Genomic DNA, 24,254 nt, shown 5'->3' with positions numbered 1-24,254 from the left:
GTATATGTCCCAGTATATGTAGGCAGGGGTATATGTCCCAGTATATGTAGCCAGGGGGATATGTCCCAGTATATGTAGCCAGGGGGATATGTCCCAGTATATGTAGCCAGGGGTATATGTCCCCAGAAAAAGTGGCCATGTGTGCCCCAGCAGGAGGGGAGCAGCGCAGAGAAGAGGGAGAGCTATGGGCACTCACCTTAGGGGGCTCTACCTCCCTCTCTCGCTCTCCCCTCCAGAGTCCAGAATGAAGTGTGCAGCGGCTGGGCAGCGGGCGGAACTTACCTCCTCTCGTCGCACGCGCCGGATGGATTAGCCGCTACTCTGGTCTGATCCAGACCAGAGTGCGGCACCAGAACTTCCGGCGCAGGAGCGTGACGAGGTAAGTTCCGCCCGCTGCCCAGCCGCTGCACACTTCATTCCGGAGGGGACAGCGAGGGAGAGAGAGCCCCCTAAGGTGAGGGAAGGGGGGGGGAGACGTCCGCCCTTTACCACTGTGCCCATAGCTCTCTCTCTTCTCTGCGCTGCTCCCTTCCTTCTGGCTGCACGGGCACGCGGCCAGGGGGGGGGCAGCGGGCGGCCAGGCTCGGGCAGATACCCGGTTTTGCCGTATGTGCGGACGCCCATGCCCCCCCCCCATGCACTCTACACATAACAATTTATATGACGCACCAAAACCTGCCAATGTCAACTAAAGTGTCAGAGGTGCAAGAAGGGGATGGGAAGCAGTTTGTTAATGATTACTACTATTCAAAATATCTATAGAAGTGATTATTATGAGCATAGGACCAATAGAAAGCTAATACTGCACTTGAGGGAAGGCCCATTGGGGCCCCTCTGGCCCAAGGGCCCCAATGCGGTTGCAACCTCTGCACCCCCTATTGCTACGCCCCTGGACAAAGGTATACTTATTTATTAGAGAAAAATGATCCAAGGTTACATACTGTGTTGCAAATGTCTGTGAATATTTGCCTTCAGTAGCTGCTGTGCCTTAAAGAGAACCCGAGGTAGGTTTGACGAATCCTATAAGGACACAGAGGCTGGTTCTGCATACAATCACCGGCCTCTGTGTCTGTACAGTGTCCCCCCAGGCCCCCCCTGCGCTCTGCTGTCCCCCATAAAAAAACACCATGTCAGCGACATGCAGCTAGCTGGCTGTTTACCTGAATGCTATCTGTCACCGCCGCTCCCTCGCCTGCATCCCTTCCCTCCCCGCCTCTGTAAGCCATTTGGAGGAAGCTTACAGAGGCGGGGAGGGAAGGGACACAGGCGGGGAGCTGCGATATAGAGGAGGCGGGGGAGCGGCGGTGACACACAGCATTCAGGTAAACAGCCAGCTAGCGACAAGCTGCATGTCGCTAGCATGGTGTTTTTTTTGTTTTATGGGGGACAGCAGAGCGCAGGCGGGGCCTGGGGGGACACTGTACAGACACAGAGGCTGGTGATAGTATGCAGAACAGCCTCTGTGTCCTAATAGGATTCTTCAAACCCACCTCTTTTACACTTAATACTGTAAAGTCATGTCACCCCAAACTGCCACATCCTGTCCCAGAAGCAGCAATAGCCCCGTGGGGCTATCACAATGATCACGTTGGTACATGTTACGGTGGGTCCTGTAGCGGCACTGGAAGAGTTGCAGTACATAATGCATGATAACCTCAGAAGTGAAGCATATTTTCAATGGAAAGTAGACTCTATGGTGTGGGGAGGACTTCAGTGAGGGGTCCACTATAAATCAACCTATGGTAAGGGGGGCACTATGGTGATGTTAGATGTACAGTGGGCACCTCAGTGAGGGGAGCACTGCTGGGGGCACAATGATGAGGGGAGTACTACAGAAGCATTATGGAGAGGGGAACACTAAAAAAGAGGACACTAGTAGGAGCCTCGGGATCCTGCAAGGATCTGTACCAGGTCCAATAATATTTAGTTTATTCATGAATGATCTAAAGTGTATGAAATTCATAGTGATATTGCAAACTCCACTAATGATTAAAAAAATGTGAAATTATCAACACCAAGCAGGAAAATGACAAATTGCAGATGGAGCTTGACAGCATGGCTATATGAAAGATCATGTACCTTGGACATATCAATATCATGGCAGAACACCATATAAAATAAATAGCATACAGCTAGGATCATCAGATTTGGAGAAGGACTTGGGAATACTGGTTGATAATAAGTTGAACAACTATATTCAATTCCAAGCTGCAGCCGCTAAAGCAAATAAAATTCTGGCATGCATAAAAATGGGAAATAAAATCACAAGATATTATCCCTGCGATTTTCAGCAGCATTGTCCCATAGGCATTTTTCGTGCAATTTTTTTTTCATAAGCTGCAAGAAGTACTTTTTTTGTACACCTGTGAAAACGCAAATGCAATTTCACAATTTTTAGCACAATTCTCCATTGATTTTCATTAGATGTGAGGAAAAGAAGTTTTTGCCCATTCACAAAATACAGGCAAAGTTTATTAAAGAAAATCTGTATTGTTAAAATCACACAAAAGTAAACATACCAGTGCGTTAGGGCAGTGTTTCTCAACATTTTATTGGTATGTACCCCTTTTAAAACCCTGTACTCACCAAGTACCCCCTAGCATAGTAAACATTATCACAAGTACCTCTTGACAAATATATATTTAATTGTAGTACATTATAATTGGTTCTAAACAAAGTCCAAGCATTTACTATTGCTTTTAATTATCTAAAATACTAATTTGCTGTTGTTTAAATAAGATTTATAATTTTCTAAAACTCTGCATTTGTTGTTCTTGGTTAAATATATCAAGCATGAGTACCCCCTGGAACTATAAGGAGTACCCCCTGGGGTACACGTACCACACGTTGAGAACCTAGGCGTTAGGGGACATCTCCTCTGTCACAATTTCACTGCTCCCCGCCGCATTAAAAGTAGTCAAAAACCGTTTTAAAAAGTTTGTTTATAAACAAACAAAATGGCCACCAAAACAGGAAGTAGGTTGATGTACAGTATGTCCACACATAGAAAATACATCCATACACAAGCAGGCTGTATACAGCCTTCCTTTTGAATCTCAAGAGATCACTTGTGTGTTTTTCTCCCTGCAGCTCTCACCCACTGAAGAGTTACAGGCTGATTGTTCCTTCCTGCAGACAGCTCTGCCCGTGTCTGTAATTCCTCAGCATGTGACTCCTTTCACAACAGAGGATTTATCCAGCTTCTAAAAGATAAGAGAGCAGAGAAAAGCTGGCTAATGTAAATAACACACACACACACAGGAGTGTGCATAGAGGGGCCTGGAGGGAGGCGCGCATTTCAGATCAACACCGAAGAATTGGCAGCCTTCTAGACACAGGGCGACAAGTCCGACAGGGGAAAGATAAGCGGATTTATTACAGAGACAGTGATAGTAGAAAGTGCTGCAGTAAGTCAGAGCACATTAGAATAGGTTTAGGAACTTGTAGGGTGGTAGAAAACAGGATGACATTTTTGTTACAGAGTCTCTTTAAGTGTGAACCCTGCCTCGTAGTGCAAAGAGTATAAAAAGTAAATGATAGCAAAAATATTCATTGCTTACTTGACATTTGCATATTGACAATTGAAGTATAGGGGTACCATCAATGTTTTGCTGGAGGGGCAGTATGATTTGAAGCTATGCCTCTGCTCTGAAATAATATAACCAAAAATTCTTCTTGCCATTTATAACAGCTGGCTTAAAACAAGCATGACAGATGTCAGTCACAATGGTTTCTGACCAGCCCTGCCCTCATGTGACTGACATTCTTTCAGTGTTCAAGTCCCTTCCACATACCCAGCTCAGCCTCTTTGGTTAAACTTTTCCCCTAATACGGATCAGAGGGAGGATTATCTGTGCAAACAAAGGGAGAATTAATGTTCTCAGCCAATGGAAATGTAGTGATGGAAGGGAACAAAGCCAAATCACAAGTTTAGAAAGATTACTGTCCTGTATATTCTATGCATGTTGTGAAGGGCTTTTCTCTGAAGTTCCTTATTAGTGATAGCCCATCTCTTCATATCAGTGAGACACTGAGGCATCACTAATCAGAGAATGGGACAGGGCAACATGATCAAGTCTATTCAGAATGTTTTATACTTATGCAGAGAGGGATTTCCACTGAGTTTCTCTGATTCTTGAAAGTTGTGAAACTTTTTTTAATTTTAAATACTCCTACATAAAAATGACCTAAAATGATCAACTGTTTTTCAGGTCATGTTTCAATTCTCTCCTAAAACTAGTTAATGAGAACATAAATTTAAAGAGGGATTGTCAGCCACAAAATCACTGTAATGATCTGCTCTGCTGTCTGCACAGACAGACAGCTTTTTGACCATTTTGTAGGTCTGAGTGCTGCAGGTCCCTGGAAAGGAGACCTGTCTTCACTCTGCAACTTGCTGAGCCGCTGCTCTGGTGAGGAATTTGCATCCACTTGGCATGCAAATTGCTTAGCTGCTTCCTTTGATGGCTTGCAGTAAAAATACTATTTCCTCCCAGAATCCCTTGCTGGTCATGATGGTTTGTTCCTGCTAACTTACCTGGAGTCTCAGCCTTTGCTAATTGTTTGCTAAGATTATCTTAGAGTAATTCCTTGGGAGTACACTAGCATTCCTTCTAGCGTAGTCAGGTTGTATTATTTGTATTGCCTTGTACTGTCTATCTGTTGCAATTGTCTTGTCGCCAGCGGCGGTCGACAGGAAATCGTTCTGTCTGTTTGGATCGCATTCGCCCTAGCGGTAGTGGCGGTGGTTCCTTCTGTACTCTGGGAGTGTAGGCCAGAGCTGAAGTTGCTACTAGTTACTCCTTCTGTCTGTCTTGTCTGAAACAAACGCTTGCTGTAGGCTCGGTGAGGTAACCGTTTAGCAAGCGTTCGCATTCTCTATTCATTTTCGTGTTACATTGGTTAGTTAGGGTTGGCGTGTTTTGTCTCTGTTGCGCTTTTCGTGCGGAGACCGCGCCATTAGCGTGCTTTGTCGCTGTTGCACTTTTCGTGCGGCGACCGCTCTTAGCGAGTGCATTTGTTATTTTCCTTGGCGTTCTGATCACTGTTATTTGCTGTGTCTTTCTTGCTACACTTGTGCTCTGTCTTACTTGGTCTTGTGTCACTGTTGGCAATCGTTCCCACTTGGTTTCCGCTGTTGTGTGTTCACCAACGCCGGGTGGCGACTAGATTGGTGGACACACATATATTCTGTCTCTGTGCTCACTTTCTCTCTACAGGTGCATTTCACCCAAGCTGGGTTCTGTCATTTTATACGCTTGTGGAGGACTTCCGCAGTGTCAGCGCTCATCTTGTGCGCTGACCATGGAGATAATTCCACAATCGTTACAATCAAATTCCATTTACCCACTGCTCTGTCTTAATTATGCATCCTGCAGCCTTACCCTGCATTGTAAGCACTCCAATCTATTCAGAAATGTTTCTGCTGTAATAAATCTTATCTGTCAGCTTGGATACATTTGGTACATTACCGACTAGAAGGAAGCTTGTCATCTCCCCTCCCACATTCCAGCTTCTCACTGGTTGGCTGAGGGCAGTTCAGTGTGAAGCTGCAGAAACCTGACCCATGCTTGTGCTCACATGTTTAGACAGCAAGCAGCTATGATAGAGCAGATTTGAGGAGAAAAAAAAAGTAAGGGAGGAAATGACATCAGAATTAGCTATACTCAGGGGAACAAAAAGTGGCAGAAACAGAATTCTCTTTATTTACTATATAACATTCACTGAAATCAAAATGTGGACAATACAATACATCTGTTATGTGTAACGATCGGTGTAACATAGAGAGGATCTGATTACCGGTGAACTGTAGTCTCACCAGGAATACAGAATATACACAATTATTGGTGATCTGCAGTATCACCGATAATCAGATATATCTACTAACCTCTGGACACCAGATAGAACAAGTGAGTGTTAGATGCAACAGTATACTTTGAGTATTTCTCCAGAAGTATGTTCCTTCCTCTGGCCTAGACTCTCCAGGAGGGAGGAGCTAGGCTGAGGGGAGGAAGGACAGAGCGTGAGTGACACCCGAGAGGGATGGTGTCACTAACAGGTCTGAGAACTGCCTCTAACAGTAAGGCCAGTTCTCGAGGTCGGCAAGCCAGGTCGTTAACACACAGACAGATAAGGTACAGATTCAGGAGGCAGATACGGAATCCAATAAACAGACAGGGTTTGGCAACGGAGTATCAGAATAGCACAGTACAGAATCAGGAGGCAAATGCAGAGTCCAGGAATGAGCAGAGCTTGGCAACAGGGTAACAGAAATAGCAAGGTACAGAATCAGAGTTCAGAGGGATGGTCAGACAGGCAGAAGGTCATAACAAATAATACAGTTCAATATTCCTAATGCTAAGGTGTGCGTTCCTTGATCGTCAACACCTTTGGAAACTATGCTAGAACACAGATACAGACAAGGTCGGAGTGCTACCATGTAGTGATCGCAACGGCAGACAACCAAAGAATGACCAGCACCCAGTATATATAGCAAAGCGCTCTCCAGCGCCTCCCCTAAGTGCTGGACCAATGGCAGGTGGTGAAAATGTCAGCTGACCCGCCTGGTCAGCTGACCCTTTTCTGGCTGTCATATAAGCTCTGCCTCTCAGCGTGCACGCGCGTCCTTCTGAACCAGTGTGGACTAGCAGTCCCAGCCACACCAGACATGTCTTGTAATGTGACCACTGATTCAGACGCGGAAACCGCCGCCCCGTTCTCCAAGCGAGCGGCGGTTTCCCGCGTCCAGCCGCAATGTCAGCTGCTTTGCCATGCGTGCAATCTGCCGCATCCAACGCGGACTCCACCGCTCTGCCCATGCGGCATGCGGCGGTTTCTTCGCGTTGTGCCGCCATGTTAGAAGCAGAAACAGCCGCCTCACTCTGAGCCTTTGCGGCGGCTTTTCCGCGTTTCCTCACATTATGTAAGTAGAACAAGTCGTTATCTACAGTACCTATATATGTGTTTTTTCCCTGGCATAGTATGGCTGACCCTGTTGCTTTAAATAAAAGAATCCAAAATGTTAGGCTTATAATTTTTTGAGAAAAGTGATCCAAAGCTACATACTCACATGTGGCACAGGTATGTAAACCTCTAGGATAATCAGTTCAGCTCAAGAAGAAGTAACAGTTGGTTGTTTAGGTTAATGAGATGATAATCAGGTGTGAGAGCAGAAGTGTATTTAACCCTTTAGCAGCCAATTTATTTAGAGGCTTGCAAGTGCTCCAGGCCAATTCATTTTAGCACTTTTTTTTTATTTCTTATTTATTACATTTCCCTGTTTCTAATTAATACTGCTGCAATGTGTATTTATGGCCACTTGTCACTAGGGGGCAGAGTGAGACAATAACAGAGGACTTCTGCTTTCAGTGGCTGTATTTTCTGCTAGTAAAAGAGAGATCAAAGCATTCAAGAATTTACAGCACAACGAGTTCTGCCAACTGAGATCAAAAGCAGCGCACTTTTCTCAAACGAGATAACTTAAAGATCAGAATTCCAGGTCTTCACTAATTTAATCTTCACATCAAAGGTTTGAGGAAAAGTGAAGGTAACCATACATTACTTGATTTTCCATCAAGCAATTAAGCGATCATCTTGATTGGGCAATCAACTTCAGTGTGGTTGATTGAAAGTTGATCGACTAGTGGCCAACACTCTACAAGCGAGGTCTTATGCGATTCATCTTCACTCATCGTTCTGAACAATGTTGTGCTTCCATGTTCTGAAAAATCGATTTTGTGTTGATAAAAATCATGTGAACAGCAGCCAATTCAATTACCGATATTTACCACTCTGCCCGATTAAGTAAACTAGTAGATCAAACCAGATATCGGCCAATTTTCATTGACTGAGCAGAATGAATTATAATCTATTCTCTTCTAATCCGCTAAAATGATTGAATCGAATAGTCGATCGGACAGGAAAATGAGTAATATGTGGGCACCTTTACTGATACTATGCTGATGTCACAAAACGATATCTAAAGAGTCAGGCAGATTGAATAGAACCAGAGCTAATGCAATATTACTGTTACCTGCCCAAGGGGTAGTTGGACTACTTATTATATTTAGCTACCGGCTAAATGGTTTCATGAAGGGGTAATAAGTTATTAGGTGCTCTTACCCAGTCATTGATTACTGGAATTGAATTCTATATACAATATTTTCTTAGTAGTTCATGTGCTATATGCACAGTATGAAGTAGAAAGTGTTTTGTATATTTGCTTTAAAGAGAATCAGAGACAAATAATAAATAGATTTATACATACCTGGGGCTTCCTCCAGCCCCATAAGCCTGGATATCTCTCACACCGCCTTTCTCCCCTGCCTCTATCCGCTGGTACCGGGTCCCGTCATTTTGGCCAGTCAGGGCCAGTTGACGCAAGCGTAGTGCGCTCCCTCCGTACTGTGCAGGCGCATGCGTACAGAGATGGAGGGAGTCCCTGTGGATGTGGAAAACTGGCCGCGTTCGGCAGAAATGACAGGACCCGGTAGCGGCAGATAGAGGCAGCGGAGAAAGGCGGCGTGGGAGCGATCCAGGCTTATGGGGCTGGAGGAAGCCCCAGGTATGTATAAAATCTTTTTCCATTTTTAAGGTTCCCCTCGTCTCTGGTTCCCTTTAAAAGGACCACTATCGCGAAAACTGCAAAATTTAAATACATGTAAAAATATACAAACAAGAAGTACGTTTCTTTCAAAGTAAAATTACCCATAAATTACTTTTCTCCTATGTTGCGGTCACTTGCAGTAGGTAATAAAAGTCTGATAGAACCAACAAGTTTTGGACTAGCCCATCTCCTCATGGGTAATTCTCAGGATTTTATTTATTTTCAAAGGCACTTAGTGAATTAAAGTTGCACCATCCAACTGCCAAAAAAGTGTGCAGTGGGAAGGGAGGCCGGCCAGTATCTTTGTATAAATGTGTTTCAGGGAATGTCTTTATAAAGAATAAGGGACATGCTGTGTATCCCCCATGTAGAGATGGACTAATCAAAACCTGTTGATTCAATCAGAATGCTACTACTACCTACTGTAAGCAGTAGGAACATAGGAAAAAAGTAATTTATGCCTCATTTTACTCTGGATGAAGCCTACTTCTTATTTGTATGTGTTTACATGTATTTTACATTTTACCATTTTTCACGATAGTGGTCCTTTAACACAAACCTTAACTGTCTAACAATAACGTTTACAGAGGAACTCCAGTGAAAATAATGTAATAAAAAGTGCTGTCCACAAGGTGAGGATGGAGGAGCACCCATGTAGAGGAAAAAAGGTTGTGTGCCCAAGCCTTAGGTCCCAGTACCATAGGGACCTTTAATCCAATCCACGACAAGAGGCTGGCACCACAAAAGTCAAAGTTCAGCTCTTTTATTGATTAGTCATTAAAATGACATAAAGGTCAAAGGATGATAAAAATGGCAATAGCAGCGACAGCCCGCTGTTTCGAGCCTCCTAGCTCTTTCTCAAGCCACTCAGCCATACTTAAAAACTTCAACAGGAAGTCCTTATATACATATATATGCACAGATCAACCAATCAATTCAAAATGTCTTAGACCAATGAGAATGCACTATGCAGTAAGTGGACCTGATGGGGAACAAGCATATAAAGAATTCAGCTTACCCACGGCAGAGTCAGGGCAATGTATTCAGCAGCAGTGCGCCCAGCACAGTAACATAAACACATAGCGCGGCGCCATCCATAGACGGCAGTGGAGAGTGACGTCACAGTCACATGGGCCACCGGACCAATGAGCGCCGCGCCCAGCTGCCCTCCAATCCCAACACACGCTGGGAATCAAAAATAGAGCAGCGTGCAAGTATCGCAGCACACTGTGACTGCTAAGGGAGACAGCACCGCCCACTGCCGCCATGGAAACGCCATAAACAAAAACAGGGCTACACCAGCCCATGTATTATCAGGAAAAATAAAGCTTACCACTCCTGCGCTGAACAGAAAACTCCCACATCAGCCAATGGGCATTGCTGAAAAAGAAAAAGAATAACAATTAAAGCAAAACCCCCAAAAAAGTTGCAACTGCAATAATACATAAGCATTGTTCACCATAAACATACACATTAAGGATCCAAACTTACAAGGACATAGCCAAAATGTTTGGCTTCCCCAAATTTTAGATGCAAAAACTTAGATCGTATTCACGATTCAGGCCCCCATTCCCCATAGCATTCAATTTCCTAATCCACCAGGCTTCCCTTCTAGCTAGTTCACCAGATCTGCTAAGTCTACCTCTCCAGTTAGGGGGCACGCTATCAATAATTTGAACTCTCATTTGGGACAAATTATGTCTGGCTTCAGTAAAATGACAGGATACAGTGCTTAATTTTTACAATAATTATGCATAAATGATTTAGTCAGTGTTTGCTCATTGTAAAATCTTTCCTCTCCCTGATTTACATTCTGACATTTATCACATGGGGACATTTTTACTGCTGACAGGTGATGTCACTGGAAGGAGATGCTGCTTTTTTGGCAGTTGGTAACAGCTGTTATTTCCCACAATGCAACAAGGCTCCCACAGTGTGATGTCAGGACCTTAGAGCTGTGAGGCGCTGACATCATACTGTGGGAGGGGTTTCACAACAAAATCAGACATACAGAGCCTCCTGATGATCAGTTTGAGAAAAGGTAAAGATTTCTCATGGGAAAGGGGGTATCCGCTACTGAGTGGGATGAAGTTCAATTCTTGGTTACGGTTTCTTTTAACCTCTTCAGGACCACACGCTTTAACTCTCCCCCCACCCCCCCCACCCCACTCCCCTAAAGACCACGGAATTTTTCACAAAAATGGCCACTGCTGCTTTAAGAGCTCGCTGCAGGGCCGCACAACTCAGCACACATGTGATCGCCCCCTCTTTTCTCCCCACCAACAGAGCTCTCTGTTGGTGGGGTCTGATCACTCCCCCAATTTTTTTATTATATTTAAAAAAAAAACAATATTTCTTTATTTTTATAATATTTTTTACCTTTTTGTTCCCCTCTTCCCCCTCCCTCCGCCAGCCAATCAGCGAGATCGGCTGTGATAGGCTTCAGCTTATCACAGCGGATCGCTTTTTTCCCTCTGAAGGGGACAGCCGAGTGACACGGCTGTCCCCTGTACAGCGCTGCCTTAGATCGCATCGCTGTACGTTCTAAATAGACGGCGTCTAACAGTCTTGCCGTCTAACAGTCTCCTAGCGGCGATCGCCACTGGGAGACTGAAGGCGGATTTCCGTTCTGCCTACCAAGCAGGACACACGCACAAACTCCTGTAAAAGCCAGCCCCAGGACTTTACACCGATCGGCATTAGGCGGTCCTGGGGCTGCCACGTCCATCGGCGTGACGCGGTCCTAGAGCAGTTAAGTGTACAGTAAAGGTGCCCATACATCTAGCAATGATGGGCGGATTCAACCAAGTACAGAGAGAAACTATGATTGAATCTGACCAGAGAGAGATCTGACGGCTGCCCATACACTGCAGGCTGATTCCCAATCAATTTTAGCATGAAATCTCTTGGGAATTGGCCTTGTGATGCCGCATCCGCTGCCTAGCTGCCTCCGCATCTGTCCCCTAGTGTAAATGTGGCCTCTGTGCATGCATTTATACTTTACCTGTCCGCTGTCGCAAAAGTCCATTTATTTCAATAATTCAACTTAAAAGGTGAAACTAATATATGAAATACTGTCTGAACCCTTTGCAGGTGTTTTGGATTAGTTGATTAGAGTCTGACACTTTAAGCCTAGAATATTGAACATTTTCACAAGATTCTAATGGTCTGAGATGTTGTCCCTTGAATGAACACTGTCTCTGGAAGAGAGTTGTAGAATACATTTGTAGAATACATTTTGATGTGTCTTGTAGCTTGGACCCCTGTTACATAAAAATTCGGTAGGTACAAAAACAATTCATTCAAAAAAATTACATTTTTAATATTGTGATCAAACTTGGGAAAGTTTCAGCAAAAGTATGAGTCGGTAGTTTACAAAATACCCACTTTTGAATAGCCCTGGTTGTTAGCTTTCCACAATGGTGACATTTGTGGCCTTTTTCTGATGTCCTAACTCTTCTGGGGCAATTGCAACAATGCCAAATGATTGCACAGGGAATATACAGTAGCAACACATGAGTCAGATTTGACCCAATCAGCCCTAATTGTGCCAATTAATAGGTAAGTAGATTACTACCATATATCAATCACATCTACAGATGTTAAAATAGTTTAAAAACAGCGAACATGAGGTAGACTGTGTACAGGCGGGTGTCTTTGCTGATCCCCCTGACATGCAAGTCACTGCAGTATGTCAGAGGTGGGGTGGAGCTGGCCCTGAAAAACCTGCACACAGCTATCGATTAAATAATGTACCTATCAGTACTATGAGACACAATCGATTGCAGGGTTGGTAAAGCAGACATGTGTCAAATGGTGTATGCAGTACATGAGGCATCAAGCTGCTGGGCCATGTGGTCGATACAGCTGAAAGATACACTCAGACAGCACGACTAATGCATCTACCCATTAACACCCCAAATCAATTGTTAAGTAACAATATGAGGGATAACAGTAGAACAAAGGCATGCATAAATATGTACAGTGTTAGTTAGTGTTCGACATGTTTAATCTGAATAAAATTTCTTCAGGAGCCAGGTAAAGTGCTAGCAGACATAAAGGTAAGACCCCCACCACATACATTTCCCCCATATGCAATGCTCAGGACAGAGCTGGGGCTATGCAAACAAAGAATAGCACTGTAACAATTAGTGCAAAAAAATGGCTTTGCAAAAAAGTCTTGAGAATAAGAATGGATTGCTGTGCATCCAGTTTGTTGTCAAATGACGTATATGTGACCCCATTTTAATCATAATGAGTTGTAGGATAAATGTTGATGTGTCTTCAGAATCAGAATCAACTTTATTCACCAAGTGCGGCGGGAGCCGCACCCGGAATTTTTTGTGGACACACGGCAATTGGCATAACAAGCAACAAAACAATTAGCATAAAAAGCACCATCAACATGGTACAGATAGTGGCTACATATTTGACAGACAGTAACAGCAATTGGCAAACAACACATGGTACAGATTCTTAGCTACAGAGACACCCAGACGTCAGTTTAACAGACAGTTTAACAGACAGCAGCAGCTCATAGTTCAGGTGGGCAGGACTATCTTATGCAAAACAGACATATTGTACGGTGACATGTGGTTGTGTGTGGCCAGCTGGAGACAGTTCCTTCTGTGCGCGTATTCCGCGCGGGGGGGGGGGGTGGCTGAGGGAGATTAGGGGGTGGCAGTTGGGAGAGTGCATGAGTTAAGTAGAGCAACCGCTTGGGGAAAGAAGGTGTTTTTATGCCTCGTGGTTTTGGTGAGAATGGTCCTATAACGGCGATCTAGAGGAAGGGGGATGAAGAAGCAACTGCCCGGGTGGGAGGGGTCTTGAATGATCCTGTTTGCCCTGGACCTCATTCTAGATGACTGCAGGATGTCCAGGGGAGGCAGGGGTGACCCGATGATCTTCTCAGCAGCTCTGTTTACCCTTTGGAGTTTGTGTTTGTCCCTTGCATTAGCCCCGGAGTACCAGACAATGATGGAGGAGCAGAGGATAGACTCGATGGTGGCAGAGTAGAAGCTGATCATTAGCTCCTGCGACATCCCAAACTTCTTCAGCTGCCTGAGAAAGAACAGCCTCTGCTGGGCTTTCTTTTGAATTACGGAGGAGTTTGCATCCCACTTCAGGTTGTCCGTGATGATGGTACCAAGGAATCGTGCGCTGTGTACTCTGGGGACCTCAGAACCCTCAATGGAGACTGGACTGGGAGACGGAGCGTTCCTTCTGAAGTCCACAATGAGTTCCACAGTTTTTGCCGTATTTAATACGAGTTTATTTTCCTTGCACCACTTGAGGATCCGCTCAATCTCCTTGCGATATTCGTGCTCACCGCTTCCGTCTATGAGGCCAAGTATGGTGGTGTCATCCGCAAACTTGATGACTTTGACAGAGTCAGCGGATGAGGTACAGCTGTTCGTGTACAGTGAAAAGAGAAACGGGGTCAGCACGCACCCTTGCGGGGCGCCAGTGACACTCGCTTTCTTGAAGCAGGAAGGGACCTTGCTCACTGTCAGGGATTTGCTGAAGATTGAAGTTAGGATCGGGGCTAGCTGGCTTGCGCAGGTTTTCAGGCAGGTTGAGGATATGCCGTCCGGGCCTGGAGACTTCCTGGTGTTGAGATTCTGGAGGTGCCGTAATACGTCTGCCTCCCGAACCGTTACCGGAGCTTGGAGGGCAGTGGCAGCTTGGGGAGGTGTGGCAGGAGGCTTCCCGGGTGGGGATGAGATTGCTAGGTTCTCGGAGTGGGTGGGAAGGTGCTCAAACCTGCAATAGAATTTGTTAAGCTCCTCGGCTAGCGCAATGCTAGGAAGTGTGTGTTGGGGAGGGGGCTTGAAATTAGTAGCTGCCCTGAGGCCTTTCCAGACATCCCGTGTGTTGTTGGATCGAAGGTCCTGTCTTAGTTTGTTTGAGAAGTCCCGCTTTGCTGCCTTCAGCTCTCGGTTCAAGGAGTTTCTGGCTTCCCTGAACTCCTCTGGGGTGCCGGATTTGTGTGCTTCCTCTTTGATTTTCCGTAGGTGGCGTAGCTTGCCATTGAACCAAGGTTTGTTGTTCGGGAAGACTTTGACGTTCGTTGTTGGGATGCAAGACTCCTCACAGACGCGGATATAGGAGGTGACATTCTCCGTCCATTCGTCTAGGCAGGGAGCCTCGAGAACCGACCAGTCCGTGCTATCAAAGCAGGCTTGTAGTTGACCCTTGGCCTCCTCAGTCCACTTTTTAACAGTTCTGACAGTCGGCTTGGAGGTTTGAAGGAGCCTTCTGTAGGTGGGGATCAGTTGAATTAGGCAGTGGTCGGAGTTGCCTAGGGCAGCCCGGCGAGTAGCCTTGTACGCATCCTTAAGGACCGTGTAGCAGTGATCCAGGGTGTTTTGGTTCCTGGTGGGGCAGGTGACGTGTTGCTTGTAACGAGGCAGCTCTTGGCGAAAGTTTGCCCTGTTAAAGTCCCCTAAGATGATGAAGAGGGAGTCCGGGAGGGAGGTCTCCCACACTAATATGGTGTCACTGAGTGTACGCAGGGCAATCTTGATGTCCGCATCCGGGGGGATATAGACGCCTGCCAGGACATAGGAGGTAAACTCTCTTGAATCTCGGCATCTGGAGAGCAGCTTTTGTGCAGGATGGTTGTGTTTGAGCACCAAGCGCCGTTGATGTAAAAGCAGATTCCGCCGCCCTTACTTTTCCCTGAGAGAGAGGGGTCCCGGTCTGCTTGGAAGAGATTGAAGCCCGGTATGTCGAGGGAGTTGTCCGGGATGTTGTAATTTAGCCAGGTCTCAGTGAAGCAGAGGACCGGGGAGTTGCCTTCGACCGAGAGTTTGCTCCCAAGTAGTAGGAGCAGCTCGTCTAGCTTCAGGGGCGTAGCAATAGGGGGTGCAGAGGTAGCGACCGCATCGGGGCCCTTGGGCCAGAGGGGCCCCGAAGGGCCCTCCCTCAACTACAGTATTAGCTCTCTATTGGTCCTGTGCTCATAATAATCACTTCTATAGATACTATGAATAGTGGTAATCATTAACAAACTGTTTCCCATCCCCTTCCTGCACCTCTGACACTGTAGTTGCCATTGGCAGGTTTTGGTGTGCCACATCAATTGTTATGTATAGAGTGCTTGGGGGGGCCCATTGTAAAACTTGCATCGGGGCCCACAGCTTCTTAGCTACGCCACTGTCTAGCTTGTTCTGGAGGGAGCGGACATTTGCTAATAGAATGGCTGGGATGGGAGACCGCAGTCCCTTCCTTTTAAGTCTAACCTGAGCGCCCGCCCTCCTACCCCTGGGCCGAAATCTGCTAATGTTGGCTAATTTATCAATCTGTGACTGAACTGTGTCCCGAATTGGCAGTACCTGAGCCTGTGTCTCCCATTCCAGGAGCTGTGCTCTGGTATAGGAGATGGTGCCCTGCGAGGCAGGGGGTACGGGACTGGCCATCAGGTGTTTTGTGGCACGTTGCAACAGGTTGCAACCTGCATACAGAATGGGGCTACACAGTTATTGAGTGGGGGCATCAGAAGCACAAATATAGGGAGCACACTACAGTTTATATACCAAGCTGGGAGCTAGTGCAAGAGAAGCGCAAGTATAGGGAGCACAATACAGTTCATATACCAGGCTGGGAGCTAGTGCAAGACAGTTCATATAGCAGGCTGGGAGCTAGTGCAAGACAGTCTTTTGTAGGTAAGCAGGAGCAGGCAGTTCATGGCATGCAGTTCAAGGTGGGGGCATTCAGTGTGTGTCAAGCATATCTAATATAGATAAAAAAATTGGCAACAGCTTTACTCACATGCTTCAGCAGGAGAGAGAGAGGCAGGGTCGGGAGTTGCAGTGCTGGCCTGTGCTGTGGGACAGCGATCTTGGGGGGCCTTGCACACGCTGCTCCTGTGGTGGTAACTGCTGACCGCTGGACAGTTTTGCTTTTTTTTTTTTTGCTGGCCACAGCTTCAGCCTCCGGTGGAAGACTGGGAGGACAGGAAAGTTTGTGGGTGGTCTCCCGGCAGCAGCGGTGGATGGATCGCTGGTGGAGTTCCAAGCAAGCTGGGCTGCAGATGCTGGCGATGTCGCGGGGAGGCCGCAGCGAGCCACGTGCGAGCCACGTGGATGGATGGATCGCTGGTGGAGATCTTGGGGAGCGGGGGGCGAGCTGGGCTGCAGACCGCTGGACAGTTTTTGCTTTTTTGCCGGCCACAGCGTCAGCCTCCGGTGGACTGTGTAGAGTTGTGGGTGGTCCTCCGGCAGCAGCGGTGTTTCGCTCTGGAGTCGGCAGCAGGGTATTCCTAGGTCCCGATGTCTGCAGTAGGTGGGCGGTCTCCTGGTAACGGTGTCGGCCGCTGGATCTCCTCTGCGCTGTAGAGAGGGCAGCGGAGGCAGGATGTCGGCCGGTGTGGGGCGCCCGGGCCCTTGATCTCAGTGGCTGCGGGAGATTGTGAGCCCGGGCCCTGGATCCCGGTGGCTGCGGGCTGCGGGAGATTGTGCGCTGGTGTAGGTGCCCGGCCTCTGGGTCTCGGTGGCTGCGGGAGATTGTGCGCTGGTGTGGGCGCCCATGCCCTGGATCTAAGCTAAGACTAGCTGAAATACTAAGCTAAACTAAACTAAAGCTAAAAACTAAGAAAAAACTAAGAAACTAAGAAAATTGCCGGGAGCCGATGTGTCCCTGGCTGCCTCTCACGGCGCCATCTTGCTTGTAAAGCGCCATCTTGCTTATAGCTTGAACCCCTGTCACATAAACACAGGTAGTGACAAACTCAAGTCATTATGAAAAAAAGTCATTTTTAGGCCTTGTTCACATCTAAAATCGCAATCGCTGACGCCAGTGTTTTGCAATTTTGTGCGCGATTATTTTTAGCACCTCCCGCCACTTACCTGCGAGTTGCGATTTTTTGTAAAGCGCTTTTCTAAGCAATTTTGCAGAGCGATTTGCTTTTTCACTTCCTGACGCAAGTCAGGAAGTGAACTTTTTGAACCAGAAAAGAATAAATACAATATATTTATTCTTTAAAGCGCTGGCGAAAATCGTTATACAAAGCGCTTTTTCAAGCGTTTTGCGATTTACCTATACCTTCCATTGAGGCGAATTGCCCCAAAACCTGTACAGGAAGGGCTTTGGTGAGCAGATCGGAATTGAACCGCTCATATGTGAACACTCTCATTGCACAATCGCTTTTAGGGCGATTTTAAAAATCGCCGGCACTTAAAAAAAGCCAAAAGCGTGAACAGTGTGAACAAGCCCTTAAAGTTATGATCAAACTTGGGAGTTTCAGCAAAATTACACGAGTCGGCAGCTTACAAAACCCCACACTTTTGAATAGCCCTGGTTGTTAGCTTTCCATAATGACAACATTTGTGGCCTTTTTCTGCTGTCCAGACTCTTCTGGGGCTATGCAAACAAAGTATGGCGCTAAAATACTTTGTGGAAAAAATTGGCCTGTCCAAAACCACATGGGCACTTTGTCATTAACAGCATGCTAGATGCCCAGATAGTTATCAGATTACATGTATGGGGTATCCTTTTAACCGTGACAAGTTGTAGAATTGTTATGTTCAGGAGTTCGTTGACCCTCCCACCAGTGATTGGAGCGTTGCTCAGAAGTGGAGTCTAGGTGACCACGGGTGTTCACCAGAGCACCCCGCAAGGGATTATGGACTTTAGCGGCCTAGTGCCCACCAACTCACAACTGAGATAACTCCGACTGGTGGTTAGGAGAACGAGACACCTCAGTATGGAGAGTCCAGAAACAAAGTGAGTACCTAGTATAGTTCAGATAGATGAAGTGTAATCAAGGGGAAATCTGTTATCCAGGCAAAGGTCGTGGCAGGCAGCAGGCAAGAGTAATCCGGTATCCAGGCAAGGGTCATGGCAGGCAGCAGGCAAGAGTAATCTGGTATCCAGGCAAGGGTCATGGCAGGCAGCAGGCAAGAGTAATCCGGTATCCAGGCAAGGGTCGTGGCAGGTAGCAGGCAAGAGTAATCCGGTATCCAGGCAAGGGTCGTGGCAGGCAGCAGGCAAGAGTAGTCAGTATCAGGCCAAGGTCGTTAACAAGGGAAGCAGATCGAGAGTAGTCAAGGAAAATCGGGTCACAACGTGGAGCAATGGAGAAGGCAAAACTGCCCAGCGGTAAGGAACACCAGGAACCAACACTAGCTGTTAGAACGAACAGCAACAGAGTCAGGGGCGGACTGGCCTTTTATACTCTTAGCTGAGCAGATGGACGCCAACGTCATTACGCTGCGCATGCGTACACGTGGCCGCAACACTCCGCGTATGCGTACGCAGAGCCGCATTCCACGTCGCACAAGCGTACACACGCCCCCAACACAGGATTCAACCTGCGGTCAGTGATGCGCGCAAGATGAGGAGGATGCCATTACCGGGACATGGAAGCGTGAGTATGACAAGAATAGATTTTAGGGGGTTTATTGTTTTTTTTTTTTTTTCTTTTGAATTACTTTTAGTGACAAACTGAATCAAAAGCAATAATTTTTTTATTTTCATATATTACAGTAAGGAAAACAAAAGCATGTAAAAATAAAAAAAAGTGACAGAATTGAAAACAGAATACATAAATCATTACCTTAGGGACTCATCTTTTTTAATATGTATGCCAGAGGGTATATTACTGTTATTTGTGCAAATAAGGGCTTGTAATTATTGCTAGGGTACAATGGGAAAACACAGAAAAAATGCACCTTTAGGCCAAATCCACAATATAAGCGCTTTTATGAGCACTTGCATTTGATTAGCGCTTGCTGTGCGCTTGTTAAAAAAAATCGCTCCCATTCACTTTCATTAAAATCGCGGTAAAAATCGCGGTGATCGCATACTTTTTTGAGTACGTGTTTGCAGCAATTTTTACACCATTTTTGCCGTGATTTTTATTAAAATAATTGGGAGCAATTTTTTAACAAGCACTCAGCAAGCGCTAATCAAACGCAAGCACTCACAAAAGCGCTTATAGGCCTAGTGCACACCAGAGCGGTTCTGCTGCGGTTTGCGATCTGCTTGCGGGTGCGGATCCGCTAGGGTAATGTATTTCAATGGGCTGGTGCACGCAAGAGCGGGAGGCGTTTTGCAGAAACGCATACTCCCGGGCTGCTGCAGATTTTGGATTGCGGATGCGTTTCGGCCTCAATGTTAAGTATAGGAAAAACGCAAACCGCTCTGAAAAACGGCACTTCAGAGTGGTTTGCCAGGCGTTTTTTGTTACAGTAGCTGTTCAGTGACAGCTTTACTGTAACAATACATGAAATCTACTACACCAAAAACGCTTCACAAAACCGCAAAATGCTAGCTGAAACGCTACAGAAAAAGAAGAAAAAGCGTTTCAAAATCTGCTAGCATTTTGCGGATCTGCTAGCGGTTTTTGGTGTGCAGTGCACCAGGCCATAGTGTGGATCCGGCCTTTCTTCCAAATAGCATATTATCCTCATGCATTGCACTAGGGACATAATTTCAATGTTGGGATTACCAGGACAAATGTGCAAATGAAATGTGTGTGTTTTATCTAGTCTAGCCTTGTTTATTTTAAAACTACAGGGGACTGAATTGGAGAAAAATTGTATTTTCCCTAGTTTTTCCCTTTAAAATGCATACAAAATAAAGTAATTATTGAAAACAAATATTACCTACAAAAACCATAATTTGTGGTGAAAAAAAAGCAATATTATCATGCTTGGTTCAAGGCGTATACACTGAGGCTTAGATAATCATAGTCAAAACGTAAGCTAGGGTCATACACGTGAGATAAGATGGCTGCAGTACAATAGGCTGAGACAAAGGCTAGGTCGATAATCAGGCTAGGGTCATACACGGGTGGTCAGATGGCTGAGGGACAATAGGACTAGGCAAGAGAATGGTCAGTAAGGCTACGGTCAAAACTAGTCAATCAGGCAGTCGCATTAATAATACTATAATATCACAGAGTGACAGAGTGCCCTGCACCAGCGAACTGATTGCTAACACGGGCAGTGAGCAACTGAAACAGCACTGCTAAAATACATTCAGTCACCCAAGCAGAGGCCGGCCCCAAACACAACAACCAATCAGTGAGCAGAATCCCTGCCTATGATCTAAGCTATCCGCTGATGCTATGATCGCCGTCGTCTCAGGGCATAAGACCGGCTCTGAGACGCGCGCACCCACCTAGAGGGATGGACGGGATGCGCACGCTCACTCATCGCCACAGGGGTGCTGGGGATGCCGCCAGTAGAATCGGAAGGGGAAGGTCGAGGCTGAACTCCACCGCACGAGCTGCCCCAGCCAACGCTGGAACCGATGACAGGTCAGTCCCTTACAAATATATAGATCATTTAGATGTAATAAGTAGTGATAAAGTTATTGGCGAATGAATGGGAGGAGCACTGAAATGTGAAAATTACTCGGATACATAAGGTGAAAATACACTGAAAGCTGAAGTGGTTAATAAGTGACTCCTAATATATTCCAGCAGTCATAGATGATCCCCCAATATCCGCCAGCATTAAAGGATAACATAGCTGAAAAAGTTATTAAAAAAGGTGGGAGCAGGCATGTTTTGAATGCAGTCATCATGCCCACTGCTCCCCCTATTGTCCTAAGTCCCCCTTCTTGTCACCTAAATCGCACCACAGCTCAGTCCTGGCCACCCGGGTCATACAGTTATGTACACGTGCCCGTGGCCAAGAGCACTCTGCGTGTGCGCACAACGCCATAATTATGTGCTATGTGCGCACATGCAGAGCGGTCCTGGCCGCAGGCGCCTGCGCACTACTGCCTGACCAGGACTGAGCTGCGGTGCGATTTAGGTGACAAAGTAGGGGGACTGAGGACAACAGGGGGAGCAGTGGGCATGAGGACTGCATCCAATTCCTGCCTGCTCCCCCATTTTAATAACTCTTTCAGCTCTGGTGTCCTTTAGTAAGTAACCCTCAGTATACACCAGCAGGCCCCAATATATGCCTGCAGTCATAGGTGGCCCCCAATATCCATTAGCAGTCATAGGTGGCCCCAATCTGATTAGACACCCACATAAGAGGTTGCTGAAAAGCAAATGTTGCTTTGTGCGTAATTACGAGTAATTGCCAAATTTATAATTATGATTTTGCAAAACATTTTGCATTACAGTTGTGCATTCTAATTTTGAATTCCGATGCAAAATTATGATTGTGCAAAATTCAAACTCAACACTAATTATGGAGTAGACAGCAATCTAGGAGATTTCTAAAAAAAAAAAGAAAAAAAAGAAAGAAAAACATTTTTCACTGGACTAAGTAACAGAACAGGGATGGAGGAATGACAGTACCAGGCAATCACACAGAACAGCAATTGGTATTGATAACTGGGCCCGCTGGACCCTGTCAGCATGACAACTCATATAGAACTGGTGTGATTTGCCTTCTTAAAACAGAAGGAAACTTGCAATAATTCAGCTTGAGGGCTCGTTTCCACTATAGCGAATCCGCATGCAGGCACTGCATGCGGATTCGCATAGGAAATACAAGTGGATGGGATTGTTTCCACTTGTGCGTCGTGCGGGTGCGGGAAAAATCTGCACGACAGGGTCGTCAGATTTCGCGTGCGTCAGGAATGCGGGCGAATCGCCGCTAATGCATTCAATAGGGAAATCGCATGTGGCTTTGTCATGCGGATTTCCCCGCGATTTCGCATGCGATTTCGCATGTAAAGCAATGGAGCTTTACACAGGCAGTGACATGGTTAAATTCGCCTGGCTCCATGCCATGCGAAATCGCGGGTAAATCCGCATGCGGAAACGCAGCCGCATGCGATTTCTTCTGCGGTGGAATCTAGGCGATTCCGCACCGCAACAGTGGAAGCAAGCCCTGAAGTGAACATTTGTGGTTACCCACAATGCACCACTACTGAATATGCAAATTATCTCTTTATATAAAACTGCAACCTCAAATGAACATCCCTTGAATGCAGCAATAATCCTTCCTGCATCAAGCAGATATAGACGACTGCATGCACAAACATTGCTCCTCCAGGATGTCAGTCACAGACAGATAGCCTGCTCTGCAACCTCGGTTTCCATGGAGATATCAATACACCTGAATAGTTTATAGATTCTGTTGTACTGAGCTATAGATCTTCAGGCTGTCTTCTTGTTGGAGCTATTGCTGTATAGTTTTGCAGTGGTAATTGTATATACAGTATTATTGGCTTCTTTGGATTTTCAATTTCTTTAGGGTATATCTCACTTCCTAAACCTTTGTCCGTTGTATGTCACCATTTCAAGCTTTGTCAGGTACTTTATATGCTGCTTTTAATCATTTGCAAACTACACATACAAGTTGCCTTAATAGTGGAAGCAATCTGTTTCAGGTACATCTCCCTCCTCTTCTTTTGAGTTTCAGGGACAGGTCTCACAGCTTTCTATTGGAGGAGATATTAATTAAAAAAAAATAACACAATAACTGCAAAGTGGGGTGTGCGTAATTATTCGGCCCCGTGAGTCAATACTTTGTAGAAGCACCTTTTGCTGTAATTACAGCTGCCACCAGTCTTTTAGGGTATGTCTCTACCAGCTTTGCACATCTAGAGACTGAAATCCTTGCCCATTCTTCTTTGCAAAACAGCTCCAGCTCAGTCAGATTAGATGGGCAGCGTTTGTGAACAGCAGTTTTTAGATCTTGCCACAGATTCTCAATTGGATTTAGATCTGGACTTTGGCTGGGCCATTCTAACACATGAATATGTTTTGTTTTAAACCATTCCATTGTTGCCCTGGCTTTATCTTTAGGGTCGTTGTCCTGCTGGAAGGTGAACCTCTGCCCCAGTCTCAAGTCTTATGCAGACTCCAAGAGGTCATCTTCCCATCAACTCTGACCAGCTTCCCTGTACCTGCTGAAGAGAAGCACCCCCATAGCATGATGCTACCCCCACCATATTTTACAGTGGAGATGGTGCGTTCTGAGTGATGTGCAGTGGTAGTTTTCTGTCACACATAGCGTTTTGCATTTTGGCCAAAAAGTTCAATTTTGGTCTCATCTGACCAGAGCACCTTCTTCCACATGTTTGCTGTGTCCCCCACATGGCTTGTCGCAAACTGCAAATGGGACTTCTTATGCTTTTCTGTTAACAATGGCTTTCTTCTTGCCACTCTTCCATAAAGGCCAACTTTGTCCAGTGCATGACTAATAGTTGTCCTATGGACAGAGTCTCCCACCTGAGCTGTAGATCTCTGCAGCTCGTCCAGAGTCACCATGGGCCTCTTGGCTGCATTTGTGATCACTGCTCTCCTTGTTCGGTCTTTGAGTTTAGGTGGACGGCCTTGTCTTGGTAGGTTTACAGTTGTGCCATACTCCTTCCATTTCTGAATGATCGCTTGAACATTGCTCTGTGGCATGTTCAAGGTTTTGGAAATCTTTTTGTAGCCTAAGCCTGCTTTACATTTCTCAATAACTTTATCCCTGACCAGGGGCGTACCTACAGGGATACACTGCAGAGAAAACCTCCAACTCATACATGCAGCTCCCTGCCTCAACTCTGACCTGCTACATGGCTGGTACGTGACACTTACCAAGCAGGGATTAGCGAATTGAGGCATGCTTGTTCTGTAAATCACTGAATTTCTGCCTCATGCAGAAAAACTTTAGTGTATTTGAAAAAAAAAAAGTGTAAAATACCAAATAAGGTATTTTACCGACCATAATGATTTTACCGAACT

The sequence above is a fragment of the Hyperolius riggenbachi genome, chromosome 2 (genome assembly GCF_040937935.1).
Source record: "Hyperolius riggenbachi isolate aHypRig1 chromosome 2, aHypRig1.pri, whole genome shotgun sequence".
Classification (NCBI taxonomy): Eukaryota; Metazoa; Chordata; class Amphibia; order Anura; family Hyperoliidae; genus Hyperolius; species Hyperolius riggenbachi.
Note: the sequence above shows the minus strand (reverse complement) of the source record.